At 38.5% G+C, this 19,005-nt stretch overlaps 1 protein-coding gene across 19 annotated transcripts in view; it reads right to left on the reverse strand.

Moving 5' to 3' along the window:
• PAG1 (phosphoprotein membrane anchor with glycosphingolipid microdomains 1) overlaps positions 1–19,005 on the reverse strand; it is a 147,174-nt gene that overhangs the window by 67,187 nt on the left and 60,982 nt on the right. For 3 of the 19 annotated variants that reach the window (XM_055286606.2, XM_063643348.1, XM_063643347.1), the window contains one exon: positions 4,434–4,577. The exons of 15 other annotated variants lie outside the window; for them this stretch is intronic. The gene's annotated coding sequence lies outside the window, so the exon portion shown is untranslated. Of the gene's footprint in view, positions 1–4,433; positions 4,578–6,302; positions 6,573–19,005 lie in introns of those variants that run through there. One more of the 19 variants, XM_063643346.1, reaches the window with a different exon arrangement.

The following is a 19,005-nucleotide window of genomic DNA, read 5'->3' on the forward strand; positions in this document are numbered from 1 at the left end:
GGTGGGGATTTTTGGGGCCCAGCTATCGCAGGGAGGCAAAGCTATCAGCAAAGAGTAAATAGGTTGGTGAAGTCAGGAGGGTTGTCCACTACCATCCTGGAGGTCTAGTCACAGCAACAGAATCTAGCCACTGGGCAGCGACTCAGAGTAACAGCCACAGTTCTCAAGAAGATCACCTGGCAAGACCAACACAGACTATGAGACCCAAAGAATATCTTCAGTCCCAGACACTTGGTTACATAGACACAGAAAGAGCTGAAACTTGGAAGACCAAGCAGTAAGGATCATGGGAGCCTGAGAATCATCTTGGGATACCAGAGCCTACATCTGCATGGCAATAACATCGCTGGAATGTGATGTAGTCATCCTAGTGTTCACTGGGGCAATAACATCTCAACATGGGAGATTCAGCAAACAAACACAGCTGGCATTGGGCAAGATACTACTGTGGGCGAGGCACAGAGAGAGTATAATTAGTGATGTGCTCCAGTGGACTGTGGGGTAGGTTTAAACATCTAAAGTGTTTTCTGCTTTAGTCAGAACAAATTCAGATTTGGGGAGGGCAACGATGGCGCATGCAAGAGGAACAAATAGTGAGGGAACAAGGAAGGCAGGAGGAGATGTACTGGGGGCTGGCACTGTCATTTTCTGGATGTTCTCTTCTAAAAGATCAAGCTCAAAGGCAATTCTCCAGGTGAAGAAGCACTTCATCAGTGAAGAGTGGAACAGGTCTCTTATTTCTGTCCACCCACATTATTTAGAAGGCCAAAGATCACAGAAGCCTTTTTACCAGCTACCCTGACATACATACACACACACATATATACACGTGTATATATATATTAACATATATATACATGCAAATATACACAATATTATAAACACATATTAACACATGTGTATATATATTTATATTTGACTAAAATCTAAATTTCTGTGAGATATGATGCTGCTAAGCTTCTTCTCTCCTTACTGTTCCTTTGCAATTTAACTGGGGGAGCAGGGTGTTTATATTGATCCCTGTGACATTTCTGCTTCTTAGATTTGGGTCACTGTGTTAAATGTCAAGATGTTCCTAATGCTGTTTCCATCAGTTTTTACATCTGCTATCTCTCCCAACTTTGGGGCATGCATTTATACAGTTTTACTCATGTGAGGCCTCATGTGGACTAAGACTGGATAAAGTTAAAATACCAAAAACCTCTCTTCAGGAAGAGAGCAATTTATTCATCAGTGCTCTCTGGATATACCTACCAAACCAGTTATTAACCCAGCTAATTACACACATTCCTTATTTGTCCAAATACTAAATGTTAGCAATTTGATATACTTTTGGTAAAAAACAAAAAAACAAAAAAAAGTATCCTTAAACTAATGCATGATATTTCTCATTAACCTGTCTGAATTCCCTGACAGGTTTAATACATTATCAATATAACAGAGTTCAACCTCAACGTACAGATATTTCATTGATATTTCAATATTCAGCCCATAGCAATCATGCAAGAAAACTGTATTAAATATGCTCAATGACACAGCAATTAAAGAGGTAGCCAAAGACAATGCATATGGGCTATGATGCACTGTGCAATATTGGAAAAACATAACTAATAATGCTTCTGCCTCCCTTATCCCCTTATCCTAGGATTCTTGTTTTCATCAGCTGCTCTTCTCCCCTTGCTAAGCTCCCTCATGTTTCCTGGCTGCTTTTTCTTGCTGCTTCTCCCAGCTGTGCCTCTCGTTTTTTCCGCTCCCCAGCTGCTTTGGCTCACACTTTCAGCCTTTCTGGTATTTACTGTGTTAACAGTTCTAGTCTTCATGCCATCTGATGTCTCCTATTTCATTTTTCACACACTTGAACAGCTGAAATCCCTGATGTATGCAAAGCAGCAGTCCATTAAAAGAGGGTTTTCTGGGTTTTATTTTTTTTTCATTGAGTACAGAAAAAATGGAAGCAGCAAAAAAGAGTAGTTCACAGAGCTGCCAAAAGAGGCCACTGTGAAGATAAGATGAAGGCAAAATATAATAATAATCAGATTTCTTTAGGCATCAAAAAGATTATAAGTATGACACTGGAAAAATAGTTCTTTCTGCAAATCCTCTTCAGTGGTGTGGTTTAATGAAAACTCTGTAATCTCCTTTCCAAGGGGAACATAATTTTCTTGAATTCTAGGAAGCTGATGATAAAAATCCTTAACGATGTATCCTTACACTATCTACAACATACAGGACTCAGGTAAGACAGATACAGTTATAATTCATACATTGATTTGCTTAAAATGACATTTTACTAGCAAAAATCTATTTCTAAGTATGCTACCTGGAAAGAGGCTTAAAATGCCATAATTAAGTATAAGCCTTATCTGTATGCATCCATCCCAAGTGTGGCTTGGATATGAATTCCTTGCAGTTTCAGCAGAGAAATAATCAAAATGACCGAAGTGTTCAAAACAGGAAAAGAAATCTTTCTTGTTGGCACAGAATAGAATAGTTTACAATGTGCAGCATGATGTATTTAAGAGAAGTTCTATAGCATGCTTCTCAGGCATCTGAATACAAAGCAAGATTAGATTCAGTACTTAAATGTTGCTTTAGTGAATAGAAAACATATAAATTGACTCCTCTAATTATGAGTTTATAAATTGATAGTAAAATACAGACTTTAAAACATCTTCTTTTAGGCAATGTAAATAAGTGTGAGATAATAGCCAGCACAACTACAGAGGATACTCATTCAGTCATTTGTTCATTTTCTTTATTCACCAGTCAATGTTATTTCCTTGCTTATGAATACAATGAACAAAAAGTAAATATTATTCCAGTCCTTTCCACTCTGCACATTTAGGAACTTTCTTTTGGACTGAGACTTTAGCTGTCATTTACAGAGCTTTGGCTTGTCTTGGCCTAATGCACATGTCCTGTCCTGCCATTGTGCATCATGGGCAGCTAACTGGATAGCCACCTGCAACACCGGGTTGTCTCTCACAAAGCCTCAGGTCTGCCTCAGGCATTTCCTGATGAGAAACAGTTCTCCGACTTCTAAGTTATCTAATCTTGGGATTGCTCAAGGGGTTATGGGGTTGGAGGGTTGCTGCCCCAGCAGAAGTTGTGTGAATGGGTATGCATGTCGGCAGGGAGAGGCAGGTAAGAAAGACTTGCCTTTCCCCAGGAAGCCGAGAAAGTCGTGGGGTCAGTAACTAACTTGAAGTCTGCCCAGGTATGTGTTTGAGATGCCAAACATACAAAAAATCTGCTGTGACGCTCCTCTGCTGTGAAAAGTCCCAGCCACGGGGTAACTTCCCAGCCACAGAAAGGACCCTGGCCTCTGTTCTTGGGGTTCTGCAAAACTGGCTGGGCTGTTTGTGTTGACCTGAGGCAATGGCTCTGCCTGTGGGGTCATGGGAGAGACATTTAAGCTCTGGTTATTCGCCTGGCAGCTTCCACATTTTGAAAGGTTGTTGTCCGTAAAATGCCTGAGTTTCAGAGGGGTATGCAGGGCCGTGTGTGAACTGGGGGTTGGTAGGTTGGCATTTCATAAATGGACCATATGGGATAAAGTAGTTTGAAGTGTCTCCCTTGCTCCTTCACACTCTATATATGTAATGAGTACATATATATGTATGTATGTGTGTTATGAGAGAGAACACACACACATTTGACCACTTCGATCTTAGACTTTCAATGCTGCTTGCAGATACCACAACAGAACTCTGCCGTTGATAATGTGCCCACGTGTACACTCTCGCATGACCTAGGGTGGTTTTAAGAGATGCTATCATATGTATGACATTTAGTTTCTCTGAAGGAAAGTAACTACTAAATGATCTACGTGGAACTTTAGAGAAATTCTGAGACATTCAGTGAGATGTAATGCTCACTATCACAGAGACAGTCAAGGAGATTCACTTGAAGGGAAATGACACATGAACTAATGTATGTTTAAATATCCTAACAAGAGTTTTGCAATAGTTAAGTGCCCAGTAAATGTTAGCTACAGTATGATTGGTAAAATATGGTGTTTAGAAGAACTACAAGTATCATGACGGACTCTAATGAGAGTCCATGTTCACAGGGTGGCCACAATTAGAGAATCTTACACTCTGTGTGTGTGTGTGTGTGTGTGTACACGTGCCTACGTGATGCTTTTCTGAGCCTGTTAGGTGTGATTTATATCCCCCAAAACTCATGTCTCTAGGTCCTAACCCCCAGGACTGCAGAATGTGACCTTACTTGGAAATAGCATATCACAGATATACCGTAAGTAGTTAAGATGAGGTCACATTACGGTAGGATGGGCCTCCATACAATGTGATTGGTCTATTTATAAAATGGGGGGATTTGGACACAGGGACACCCACACAGGGAGAATCTTGTGTGAAGCCTGAAGGTATGCTGCCATAAGGCAAGGAACTACAAGCAACTAAGAGACAGACCTGGAACAGATCCTTGCCTAGAGCCTTCAGAGGGAACACGGCCCTGCCGACGTTGGGATCTCAGACTTGCAGCCTCCAGAATGGTGAGACAATCAATTCTGGATGTTTAAACCACTCAGTTCATGGTACTTTGTTATGGCAGCCCTAGAATACAGGGTCAGTGCATGAAAAGATGGTCAAGTTACCTAATATTCCAGTCCTGACTTAAAGACACAGAGATTAGGGTAAGGAAGGTAATTCTCATTACTTTACATACCTCATATCAAGAGGTTTACACATCAACCCATCTGCTATATGGAGTTATTTCTTAATTATATAAATTCAAATGAACATCAAAATAACAGGTAAGTTCACGCAATTCATCATACGATTTCAAAGAGGGAATTTGCATTTTCAATTGTATTTTTTCCAGTGATAGCTTGAGAGATGAATGACCAAAAAATATGCAGCATACTTAATGAGACAGCTTTCAATAATTATTTTAATTGTGAGCAAAAATTTTAAAAAGCTCTGTAAGAATTTGTATCAACCAAAATTCCTAGGGAATTTTTTTGCTTTACTGGGACACAGCATCTTAAGACTGATATGCTACATCACTTATTTTCTAAGACTCCCCTCTTGGTTAATTCATGTCTTTGAAAAGTCACTCAAAATTCATGCTTATGAGTCCACCCTGGTTCTCTATGTACATTTTTTCAGCCCTTAGTGTATAATGATGTTTCTGTTCTATTGTTTAGTACTTGTGTATATTTCAGAGTTATATTAATATACTTTAGAATTAGAAACAAACTCTATGATATTTCTGTTCAGTCTCTAAATTTAGTGGCAAGGAAACTGAGCCCTGGCTGTAATCACACAGCTATCTGGGGTCTGAGCCACAAACATAACCCAGGCCACTTTTCATTACCTTCACCTCCACCTCCATTGTGGTGGCTTGGCCATTTCACCTGTGCTACCTGTGCTTCTTCCCTTAATCAGGTGATTTGGTGTTAGAGCTGGTGCCTTAAAAAAAAAAAACAAAAACCCTCATCCAAAGATTCTTCTGCAATGCCATGTCCAGATGAGGCATATCAAAATGCTGGCTTAAGTGTGGAATATTTATGATATAGCTACATATGTATAAGAAGAGATTAACCAGTTATCATATATGACTGTTCTTCAGTACATTGTTATTTTTTAAGGCTCTTCCATTTATTTACTATGTAGAATATATTTCTTTCAAACTGATTGTTTATAGAACGAATTGGTATTATGTATACCCCATGTTTTACTTTATTAATTGTTTTGATATCCAGACTAATGACATTTTAAATGAGATGTGAAATTTGGACTTTAATATGCAGACCTTTGGCTATCTAGTCAAAGAAGGAATATGGGCTCATCTGGTTGATCATATAAGGGTGGAAGAGGAAAGAGAAGAAGGAAAAAGGAAAGGAGAAAGAAAAAACAGACGTGAAAGATTGTAAACTCCCTTGTACAAAGGCACGAGGTCTATTACAGTTGGTAAAAATCATGACAACAAATGCTCCCGAGGGTAACATGGCTGCATCTTTGCATGGAAAACTGAAGGAGCAGACAGCAGTTTCCACATCAATCTGCCCAAATGGAGAAAACTAGTGTCACCCAGAGGAAAAGAAAGAAGAAATAAAAACACCCCTTGAATCTTAACTGTGAGAGTGAGCAGCAAGAAATATAGGAGCAGCCTCCTCCCTGTGGAATCACATTTTTTTTTTGTCTGCCATCAACAGGTGTTGCCATGGTAACTATCTTGTAGTTAAGAAGTAGTAGAGGCAAGAAAATCTATACAAAACCACAATAGAGGGACAAAATAAGAAAGATGTATTATAGCAAAACTAACCTCAGACCTACCAAATGAGCAGCCAGAGGCTTGACTGGCCATTTACCAGATCTTCATGTTATTTGAAAGAGATGCTGGAAGGAGAGAAGATGTCAGCCCAGATTATGGTCCCGGGAGGAACCAACGCCAGGGAAGTATTGTGGGGGCTGCTGTGGCTCTCCATTTGTCTTCAGTTCCACTTTATATCCCTATTCCCATTTGTACATTTTAGCTCTTTGATGACTTTGCAGAGGAAAGCCGCAGTTGTGCAGTGTTATGTCTGGAAACTTCTAAAAAGTAAACATATCACTGAATGACTTCCTTGGTTATACTTCTACCTCTTTTAGGTAGTACATTTGGTAATAATTTCTCTGTTTTCTCCCCTTCAGATGGAGAAGCTCAGGATTGCATGCTACGAATTAGTTAAATAATTAATAGCTAATTCTTCTTATGAACAAGTATCGCCAATATTTGTAGGCCAGGTACCAGGAAATACCTCAGAGTCTGGCTGGGATCAAAATCTCATTTCTTTGGCTCTTGCTCCATTGCTCACAGCTCGCAATAATATCCACAATTAGTATCATGAATGAGGAAATAACACTATCTCTGAAATTAAATTCTGCATTTTTACTTTGTAAGCTATTGTTGGTGGTCCCCCAAAGGGTGCAATCTTATCCCCTTTATCTACCAAACTTCTTGTTGTTCAAATGACCACCCTGCTTTATAAATAAATGACATAGATTAGTATACTTTGCTAACTTCTGTGATTCTTCAAGATTAAGGCAGGTGACAGAACAAGATTTGGGAAGATAAAGTCTGAAAGGTTTAGCTCAAGAGACAAATCCATGGGGTATCAACTATACTCTGCTGAGGCCATGCAGGCGTCAGAGTGTCATAGAAAACAGAGTCTATGCCTCACCAGTCAAGGCTCTTGCCCATTTCTGGGACTGAATGTCCCCTTTCATAAAGACATGGAAGCATTACCTCATTCAAAGGGTCAGTGTGAGGCTCAAATGAGATAATGCTGTGCTGTGAAAGCATTTGGTCACTAACTGCAAAACACTGGGCATATAAAAGCTGATTTGGAAATATGGTTGTCACTTGTTTTTCAAGCTGTCTGCTATGTTAACATTACCTTTAACACACTTTTTTCTGATAAAATAAGTAGGCCATGACAATTTTCACATGATAATTTTGGCAGAAAATCTTTTTCCTCTTTATCATTTGGAGGTGCTTATCTGATTTGGACGTCATTTTCTTCTACGAGTTCCCTTTCTTTAACTTTTTGTTCAGGCTAGTAGATTTATATCATGGGGTGGGTAGGTGTATGTGTGTGTAAAAGAGAAAGAGGGGTGAGGAAGAGAAGGAGGAACAGAAGAGTCAAGCAGAGATGGGAAAACACAGAGAGGAACAAGTGAAGGTGTTAATGAAGAGAAGGGGTAAAGACTTTTCCCTCCCATTTCAGAGATAAGTACCTACCCCTGAGGTGTTACTTTGTTTGTAATTTATGGATCACTAGGGATAAGTCATTAGTGGCCGTTTTGGTGGCTGCATACATTCTTTAGCAGAAGAGATTCTGGGAATGACATTAATTTCTGCAACTGGCTCTCATCTCACGGCACTGTTTCTCCATTCTTATGCTGATGGGCTCCACCAATCATAGCTGAAGATGCATAAATCCTCCTATTTCTCAAACTAACACTCCTAGACCCCTTTTACAATAAAATACATACTTTCTGTCTTTTTTTTAATAGTTCCCTTTAAAATGTTGCCCTTTTGCTTCTGAGTGTTTTGAATTCATGCTCCCCCTACCCTATCCCTTCCACCCCTCCTCTACTTTCCCCTCTTTACCACCCCGCTGTTCACCACATTCGCCCACTGGTGAAGTCTCAAGTCTCATGGATTCTGTCTCCTTAAATGTTTTAGTAAATGTCCAGTTTTGGTATACTGCATGCTTACTGAAAAAGTTCACAGAACACACAGGATATAGAGTATTACGTTTTAAAAAAGAATATTCCTTTTCACTATATTCCCTAATCCCACAGGTAAGCACTGTTAAGAGTTCAGTACAATACTTTAAAAAGGTCTGGAAAGATACAAAAATCGAAAGATTCTTTCTTTCTTTGTTAAATATATAATACCCTATACTAGTCACTGTTCAACAGTTTCATTGTGTTCATTTACTGTGTGTTAGAGAATGTTCCATGTCAGTACATATAGGGTTATCCCATTCCTTTTAGTAACTATAGAACATTCAATGAATGGTGTGGTTATACTATAAGTGGGCATTCTGTGCCAATGGATACTTAGATTATTTTTGTTTTTTCTCAATTACAAATGACATTACAATGATTAGCCCTGCATATAGATCTCAGCACATGAGTGAGTACAGATAGGATTCCTAGACATGGAGTTGCTGAGTCAAAGGGCATGCACATTTTCATTTTATTCTCCTGCTCCTTACTGACCTAAAACCAAAGTTTTATTAATATATAGTATGTAACAGTAAAAGGGAATATAATCCTTTGTTCTTCTGGATTTTACCACCAATCAATTCATTTCTTTTAGTACCTTCTGGGAATTCTTAAATATCCTTCTCCACTGATGGTATTTCTCCCTGACTTTCTAGTTTTGCTGTGGATGTGCAGATTTCTTTTTCTTCTTCTTTTTAAACTTGAAGAATCTCGAGTGTGAAGGATAAAGTAAACAGCCCGCAAGGCTTCTTGCGTGGTCAAGGCCAAGACGTTCCCAACTACTCTTGCCCTTTTTGCATTCATCCTCCACACAACTCTCCAAGTGACTTTCAAAAACTCATATATTAACACTTGACTTCCCTGCAATAACATCTGAATGGCTGGGGGCAGTAATGTGTTGAATTTTGTCCCCTAAAAAATGTTAAAGTCCTAACCCCCAGTACCTCAGAATGTGACTTCATTTGGAAATAGGGTCTTTACAGAGGTAGTCAAGTTAAAATGAGGTCATTAGGGTAAGCCCTAACCCATTAGGATTGATGTCCTTACATAAAAGGTGGAAATTTGGATACAGAAACAGATGTGCCTTGCGGGAAGCAGATGTGAAGAGACACAGGGGAAATGCCATCTGAAGCCAGAGGCAAAGGCTGGAATTTTGCTGCCACAAGCCAAGGAATGCCTGAGGCTACCAGATGCAGGAAGAGGCAAGGAAACATCCATCCCCTGCAGGCTTCAGAGGGAACATGGTCCTGTTGACATCTTGATTTTGGACTTTTGGCATCCAGAACTGGCAGAGAATACATTTCTACTGTTCTAAGCCACCCAATTTGCTTGCTTTGTTATAGCAGCCACAAGAAACTAAAACAGTGGGTCAAGTCCAACTCTTTAGGGATCTCACATCGCCCCTTTCACACACTGATGCACAGCCTCAGAATCCTCCTCACAACCTCTCCTGTAACCACCCTACTGCCTTATCTGCTCACATCCAAAGGCTCTAGGATGTTTCCTATGTCAGTGCATTTGAACACACTGGTCCCTCTACCTAAATTTGCTTCTCACCTTCCCTAAGCATGACTAATGTTCCATTGCTTATCTGCAGCTCCACCTTCTCCATGAGCTGTTTCTGGCACCCCCCTACCCACCAGTCTTCCCAGGCATAACTGGCTGTCCTTGTAAGTGCCCCCTATGCTGCACCTGGAGTAGTTTGATGTTATTTTGCACTTGCTTGTTTATGCATACCTATCACCCACTTCTATGCTGCTCCTTGAAAGTAGAGCCATTCAACGTCTCCTAGCAAAGTCACCGCACACAGAATGTCCAAAGTGGGATTTCGCTGGAAGAACCATACACCAGTGCCATAAAAATATAACAACTATAAGAAATGTATCATGATTTTTTATTTTGTTAAACATGTCTCCAGCAATGAGGTACAGTATGTCAGGCTGACTGCAAATGACTGAAGCACTCCACTGATAATGGCTGAAGAGTACTCTCCTAAGCACTGAATTTGTGGCTATTTTCAGGTTGTTATTTTTGATGACATTCATTCTTCTGGTCAATATCATTTAGAAACTAGATTTTGCCATCAGATACTGCAAACTCTAACAGCTCCAAGCATTAAATATATGTGTCTGGATAAAGCTGCACTATGGTGCTTAGTCTCTGATGTCCACTGACTGTCTCCTTCATTTAAGAGCAGCTCACTAGAGACAGAAAGTACAGCAGTAGTTGCCTAGAGCTGGAAGGAGGGTGAGATGGGGAAATCGGAGGTGGGGTGACAGCCTAGGGGTGAGGGGTTTCCTTCTGGGGTTATGAGAATGTTCTAAAATAGATTGTGGTGATGGTTACACAGCTGAATATACTGAAAGCCACTGAACTGTGTACTTTAAATAGGTGAATTGTACAGTATGTGAAAGATACTATATCTTAATAAGTTGTTTCTTTAAAAGAGAGTGGTTCATTCAACCCATCCCAAACTAAAAGGATTTCTGTTAAAACAAGCCAATTCTTTCATAAGCAAACATCCACACAGACAAAATAAAATAGACCTTCTGCATTAATAAAAAAGAAAAATACTGCAGCCTGTAATGTTTATAGCATCTGAAAGAAAACTTGACAGATAAGGATCTCTCGTGTCAGGCCCATTTACTCTGAACCATCCCATTGCTTCAGCATTGGGCGTGTAACAGCCTAACTCGACCTCACAACTTTCCTTTTGTCTTACATTATCCTGATTCTCTCCTCTTTTTCTCTGTGTCATTAGGGATATTCTTAAGTCAGAAAATATTAGAGCTGGGAAGGAACTAAGACATTCATTTGGTTCCAAAGCCCTCATTTTACAGATGATAAAATGACAGCCAAGAAGAGAATCCTAAAAACCTACCAAGCTTTTGGTCTTGGAGAGAGTATCAGTTACAGAGTGAATCCAATGACCTCTGTGCAAGGCAGTAATATTTGACAGTGTATCAGGCAAAAGAACGCATCTCTAATGCTTTGCAAACAGTTTAGTAAGCCTTCTGAATAAATAAAGCATTGGATGACTAAAAGCAGGCATCCTGGTACTTATCCATTAACTGTTTAGTTTTTACCACCTATTATGTGAATGCTTGTCACATCTCCCCAGTGAAATTTCAAACTCCTCAATGATAGGAAAGGCAGCTAATGTGTCCTTTCCCCCTTCTCTTATCACCATTTGATACCCAAAGCATTCAGCAAAGAGTTAACAATTGCTTTATGGGTACAGGATAGACCTATAGCAAAGTTTCGTATTAAAATGCTTTTCTTTTTAGTAACATTGTTTTTGGGCAAACATAATTTAATGCATGGAATAACAAAATCTATGTAGTAATCCTGTAATTGATTGCGACCACTCTTGGAAGTCGTTTCTAAGGTTTTTTTTTTAAATTTCCAATTTTTATTTTAAGTTCAGGGGTACATCTGCAGGATGTGCAGGTTTATTACACAGGTAAACGTGTGCCATGGTGGTTTGCTGCACAGATCATACCATCACCTAGGTATTGAGCCCAGCATCCATTAGTTATTCTTCGTGAGGCTCTCCCTCCTCCTACCTCCCAACCCTCTGGCAGGTCCCAGTATATGCTGTTCCCCCCATGTGTCCATGTGTTCTCATTATTCAGCTCCCACTTATAAATGAAAACACTTGGTATTTGGTTTTTTCTTCCTGTATTAGTTTCCTGAGGGTAATGGTTTCCTGCTCCATCCCTGTCCCTGCAACAGACATGTTTTCATTCCTTTTTATGGCTGCACAGTATTCTATGCTGCGTATGTACCACATTTTCTTTACCCAGCCTATCACTGATGGGCATTTAGGTTGATTCCATATCTTTGCTATTGTGAATAGTGCCGCAATGAACATATGTGTGCATGTATTTTTATAATAGAACAATTCCTTTGGGCATATACCCAGTAATGGGGTTGCTGGGTCGAATGTATGTCTGCCTCTAGGTCTTTGAGGGATTAACACATTGTCTTCTACCATGGTTGAACTAATTTACCATCCCACCAACAATGGGAAAGCATTCCTTTTTCTCTATAACTTTGCCAGCATCTGTTTTTTGACTTTGTAATAACAGCCATTCTGACTGATATGAGATGGTATCTCATTGTGGTTTTGATTTGCATTTCTCTAATGATCAGTGATTTTGAGCTTTTTTTCATATGTTTGTTGACTGCATGTATCTCTTCTTTTGAGAAAAGTCTTTATTTTGGAGGAATGTATACAATAATCACTTAAACAGAAACAGAAGCCTTTAAAATCAAAAAGCTCTTGTCTCATACGTATGGGCAGACCCATTAAGCAGGATTCCACTGGGTCCACTCAGATGGACACACACTACAAACTTCAATTTTAAAAACTATCTCAGAGCTAAATGTCTTTTAGAGGTAGCTTCTAATGTAACCACAAACAAATTTTTACCATGGTAAAGGAAATAGCTTCTCTCTGCAACATGTCCTTACATAGGTCATACACTCAGGAAATTATAGGCTCTTTGCTATCGAAATCTGATGATTAGTCATTGAGTTCAACATATAATTGGAGAGCCCATAGTTAAATGTAATTAGCCAAGACAAACTATAGAGAGAATCATGCAAATATATGAAAACCACTGTTAGAGTTCAGTGTTCTAGGATACAATAAAGAAAAAAGTAAACCTCTCCTACACATTTTCACAAAGAAGTACTCAAATGCACCACTTCTGAAAACTCCTTGGGTAAGGAACTCCCTAGTTCCTGTGGTTAGAACCTTCCAGCCCTCTGTAACCTGATTCACCAGCTTTGACTTCTTTCCAACACAAACTCACTATCCCTGCTTGCGCCTTTACTGATATCATTCATGCCTGGAATGTTCTTCCCCCTTGTCCCCTGACCACTTAGCTCTAAGTCCTGACTGTCCTTTTTAGCAAGGCTTGTTCTTTTCCTTCTGCCCTTAGATTCTGCCCAGTTCACTTGACATCAAATATTATATTACCTGTCTTATACTGGGGGATAATTCTTTTTTCCCTACACATTTCAAGCATATAACACCTCTCTTTCCATCTCTTCATTTACTCTACCCAAGGGGAGGTTGAGTGACATACATGTCTAATGGGCAATTTGGGGAAGCATCTCCTGGACTCAGCTCTTGCCTTCTCTCTGTAGGGAGCAGGGCTACCATCCATGAATATGAATTCTCCTCTGATCCTCCAGCAAATAATTTGAGTTGATTCTTTGGGCCCAGAGAGGCCTGCCCCAGCCACTGTGACCTGTGCTTAATTCCTGGGTTCCACATTAGGAGAAAAAATAAACCATGCCCTGCAGCCCGGCCTTTACAGATAATAAGTGTGATGTTTGAGCCTTATCTGACAACAATTTTATCGTGTCTCTTAGTTTTTCTCAGAACTTGGGAAATTCAGGGTGGTTGTCATTATTATGATTTACATCAACGATGCCAGCATCATTCATGTATATAAACATACATACATTTATTAGATGGTCTTAAAAGCTGATATGAGATTGTGTCCCATCTCCCTGCCTGGACAAAGTTTTGGGTCATATTTCATAAGTCTTTGCAGCCCAGTGTTTCATTGCAATATATAATATACAGTACAAATAAACTCAAATGGGTTCAATCATTAATATATCATCAATTAAGGACATACAGAGAAAATAGAGCAAAATTTAGGACTACAATACTTGTGATTCTGGCTAACGATTATGGCTTTATTAATGCATTTTTGGAGTCACTTAGAAGTGCTAGCATACAATCATTACAGGCAGAGTGAATATAAAATTCATATATGCTCTATACTGTGATCCTGCAGAGCAAACCTAATTGCACATTGAGCAAGAAGAGAGAATAAAAGATAAGGCATATACCGATTGATTTTCTTCATCAAAACCCACAAACCCTCGCTTCAACAAAGCCCTGTCATTAGCTTCACAACATATCTAAAAGTGAATTTTATGTGATATATGTCCTAATCTAATTTCCAAAGAAGTGACAGCAATAAGCCGGCTTCTCACTTACTCACATCTTACACCTTTATATTGTGTGCCACATTACCTTTTGCCGACTCCTATTCACATGTACACAAAAAGCTATTAATGTACAATGCTGCAGAGAAATAATGATTTAGTTGTCTATATATGTTTTTCAATGTCCACCTATGAAAATGCAAAAGTAAACTAAGCACATAAAGGAATTACAATTATACCTAAATATAAGGTTTAAAAAATGCTAAGTCAAATAATTTATGAGAAATTGTTAATGTGTCCTCAATTTTACTGTGAGTGCATTAGCTTATTTTAAATACGCATTCATTGAATGCTAACTGGATGCTAATACTAACAAACACTGGGCACTAACAAGCAGCACATAGCAAAATAATAATGCTAGAAAGGATTCCTTATATCACCATTTTCCAGTTTTCTAAAATGTGCCACACATTTTCCCTTTAATTCTCACAGCCTTCCACTAAAATGACAGGAAACATTGCCATGCCTACTTTACAAATAGGGAAACTGAGACTGAGAGGTTCAGTGATATTACTGAGGAGGAGTCTAGACTGCTGACTCCCAGTAGTTAATCATTCATTTGGAGATTCAATAAATATTTACTGAGTACCTACCATACAACAAACCCCATGTTGGGACTGGGGATGGAGAAGGTCCCTCCCTGGTCTCCTGGTCTCTCCCCCAGTCTGCCCCATTTGACACAGGATGGCATGTTTAATGTACTATTTTCATTTTATATATGGATAAAAACAAAAATTAACTTGTAAATATTTTTCCTATAAAAACAAAACTAGGGAAAATTGCCTTAAAATTAATACAACATAATCATTATAACTTAAACACGTTTCATTGCTATTCCTCAATGCACAAAACAGAATGATAGTGTTTCAATTAAAATTGAGACTGTAAATTAAAAATATCCTTTGGCATTTTGCAATGAAGCATGTAATCCTCTTATCAAATGAATGAGAATTTAATCACATAAATTAGTCTACCTCATTCATATACCCAAATGTCAGAATTTATCTAATAAAGCAAACTTAGATTTAAACATTCACAGGAAGAGTGGTAAGAAGGTGGCTGGAGAAGACCCTCTTTGAAATTCAGTTTTGAGTTTCACTCATCTAAAATCACAGAGATCTGAGGTTCCAGCACCATGTTGCAGTTCTCAAACCACAATTTTAGTATGAAGTTACCCGTTCATAAGTGTAGCTGTCATAAAATGCCATAAGATATGGGAGAGACCAAAGCTTCATCCTGAAATTTAAAAAAAAATGGTACTCACAGTCGTTTCTATCTATATTTGCCTATAAGTTAATTCATGTGTGGTAAATACATTTGGATTTAAGGCATTTGGATTCCTTCCAGATAGGAAAACAGACAGACAAGTAAACCCAGTGAGGCAGTGTAGAGAAACCCACTGAGGCAATGAAAGGAGAAAAGTAGGTGCTTGAGTCCATCAGCTGGTGAGTCAACTCCACAATCACATCCTCACATTCCTGCTGAATGAGCTGGCAGAAGCCAATAGAACATGTGCTCATTCCAAAGGAAACACAAACTCACTGCCTTCCGCCTCCCAGAATCATCAGTCTTACAGAATTGAACAAGTAGAGAAGGTGGCCAAAGTGAATTTGACTTGCCCATATTCTTCTACCACTCTCTTTCTCTATAGGATGGTGACTTTACATTTGTCTTACATTTTACTTTTCTTGAGATAAAGCTTATACATATATATGCCTCTTAATGAATGCAGAATTATTTCTTATGCAGTGGGTTTTTCTCCATCCATCTGTAAGCTGTCTCTGATACTGAGTGCTGGGCTGGATGACGTGATGTCAGCTCTATCACATGCCCAAGTTAAGCCTGAAGGCTCTGCTCTTATGTAAAATGAGCACTACTGGATTAGTGTCCCTGTTAGATGTGATAAGAGGAAATAGAAAAATGAGAACAGAGAAGTCCTAATTTATATGAATCACAGCCAGGTGCCCTTTAAAAACGACTTAAGATTTTTGAAACCATCAGCCCCAAACTGTCACACAAATTTCTATAGAATGGCACATCTACTTAGGTATTTCTCTATTTGTGTTTGATTAATTAGAAATCTAAATCTTCTGTTCATCTTCCCACCTTTTTTGGCTTATTGCACATATATAAGATTTTGGCAACCCAGAAAAAGAAAAACATCAGAAGAGACCTAATTTATAAAAGGATCTTATTCCAAAAATTCGTCTTTAAGTCATTAGGAAAACTGAACATCCTTTCTCATTAGAATGATGAGAAAAGGAGGGTTTTTACATTCTTAAGACAAACAGGTCATAACGATTTTTGTAAAGTTAAACAACTTTATAGAAAACAGAGAAACCAATGAACATTAAACTCTATTGTACTCTGATGTTTCCTTTGATCTTTAATTTTAGGTAAATATTTAGCAAGTTGCCATCAGCAAATATAGTGTTATGTACCATTTTCAGTTATGTAAAAAATGTATTTCTATATTTCAAAACAGCCTGCATAAATCATTTTAAAGACTATAAACTATTGGCCGGGCACAGTGGCTCATGTCTGTAATCCCAGCACTTTGGGAGGCTGAGGCGGGCAAATCATGAGGTCAGGAGATCGAGACCATCCTGGCTAACATGGTGAAACCCCGTCTCTACTAAAAATACAAAAAATTAGCCAGGCATGGTGGTGGGTGCCTGTAGTCCCAGCTACTCAGGAGGCTGAAGCAGGAGGATGGCATGAACCTGGGAGGCGGAGCTTGCAGTGAGCCGATATCATGCCACTGTACTCCAGCCTGGGCGACAGAGTGAGACTCCATCTCAAAAAAAAAAAAAAAAAGACTATAAACTATTAAATATTTTTATAACCTTAGTCACGTCCTCATTGTTGAAGAAAGCAGTTTCCAAATTTTCATTTTCATAGCTAAAACCTATTTAAAGACTTGAAAGTGATTTTTATGTGAGACTCTGTGTCGAGACTTTAAGTGCCACGCTCTAGCTTAGGTGGGAGGCCAGCCAAGGGCACCTGCACTCCCAGCAGAAAGCAGAGTGAAATTGTAAGTTCAGCAGCCCCCACCACTGCATGAGGCTAGTTGACAAAAAGGACATTGAGACAGTATTGTAGCTTTACCATCCTTAACTACTGACTTTTTTTCTTCTAAATATTTCAGCTATTTTGCAGACTGATGGTGGGTGGCATTTTTCTCTAAAGCAGAATGTAAAATCATCCTTAATTTGACAGTGATTGAGCTACACTGCTTCTTTACATGTCTGATCAAAATATAGCTTTAAAAGTCTACAGATAATTAAAATTTCAGGAAGTATTTGGAGAAGCTTATTAATGTATTACATAATCATTAACCACAGAAATATATTAATCTTTAAGATCAATTGTGAGCACAAGGAACTATTATTCTTGGGATTATTTTGTGTGAACAAACCCAAATCCCCGTGCTACACAAAAGCTAATGTCTTTGCTCAGAGGGTTAGAATTAATTTATTACCTCTGCTTTTGACTTAAATGCTATAAACATCTCTGTTGTTCCTGGAAAACAAAGGCTGCTCCTGCATAATTTTTCAGATAAAGAAACTGAAATTAGAGTACTATGAAAATATTTGCTGGATAGAACAAATGCCAAGATCAAAGATGCTAAGACAATGAGTGCATATTTATTATCCCCACTAATCCTTTCGTATTTCAAAGTTTATTTATTTTTACTATGCTCTTCTGTGCTCTTCATCAGTTATTATAGCATAATTATAATTGTAAATTCATAAAAGAGAATGCAGAGTTAATAATATCATGAGCTTTGGAATAACATTCAAGTGATATTGATGAGAATGAACATGAATGTATTATCTGAATATATTATTTGGATGAACAAGAAAAAATGATAATCTGATGTTAGAACTTTAACTTCTTACCCTGCCAGCCAATGAGGCCCTGAATAAAGTATAGAGATTTAATTTTAAAACATTAATGATGAATAACTTTGAAGTGACAACTCAATAAATCATATACCTGTGTTCTTTTCCATATATTTGAGTAATGACTACAAATTTTACAATATTCTGACTTTCTAGCATTCTTTAATTCTTAGTTGTGAAATAGTATCTAAAGTTGAGAAATGGATTCATATTTCCATGGCTTACTTGACGGAGACAGACCATAGTTATTTCTCATTGAATATACCTTAAAGCAACGTCTGACGGACTGTCAAAGGAATTTCTGGTCTAATCGCACACGGGGACTGAGAATACTAGAATGATCAGCATTGGTTACTTAAAAGCCTAGGTTACTGTCTGCAAAAAGTGTATGTATTTAGGATAATCAATGAACAGGCCTTTTGAAGAGATCAGGCATGAGCAATAAAAAGGGGAGATACACCTTGGGCATATGGTGGTGTCATTAACTGGGATAGGAAATTCAGGAAGGGGAACTGATTTCAGGGTGAGAAACGGACATTTGAAGAAATCAGGTTGGAAAATGTTGATTTTAAGGTAGATATGGGGCATGAAGAAATTTGGTGGGTGGCTAAATTTAGGAATCAAGATCTTATGAGAAAGGTTGAAAGTAGTGAGCAAGATCAGGGTATGTGAATGCTTTCTGCAAAGGGCCAGAGAGTAAGGATCTCTCACAACTACTCAACTCTGACATTGTTGCACAAAAGCAGCCATCAAAAGCAGTTAAAGGATGAGTGTGCCTGTGTTCCAATAAAACTTTATTTACAAAAATAGGTGCCAGAATGTAT

Source organism: Symphalangus syndactylus, chromosome 7 (genome assembly GCF_028878055.3).
Source record: "Symphalangus syndactylus isolate Jambi chromosome 7, NHGRI_mSymSyn1-v2.1_pri, whole genome shotgun sequence".
Classification (NCBI taxonomy): domain Eukaryota; kingdom Metazoa; phylum Chordata; class Mammalia; order Primates; family Hylobatidae; genus Symphalangus; species Symphalangus syndactylus.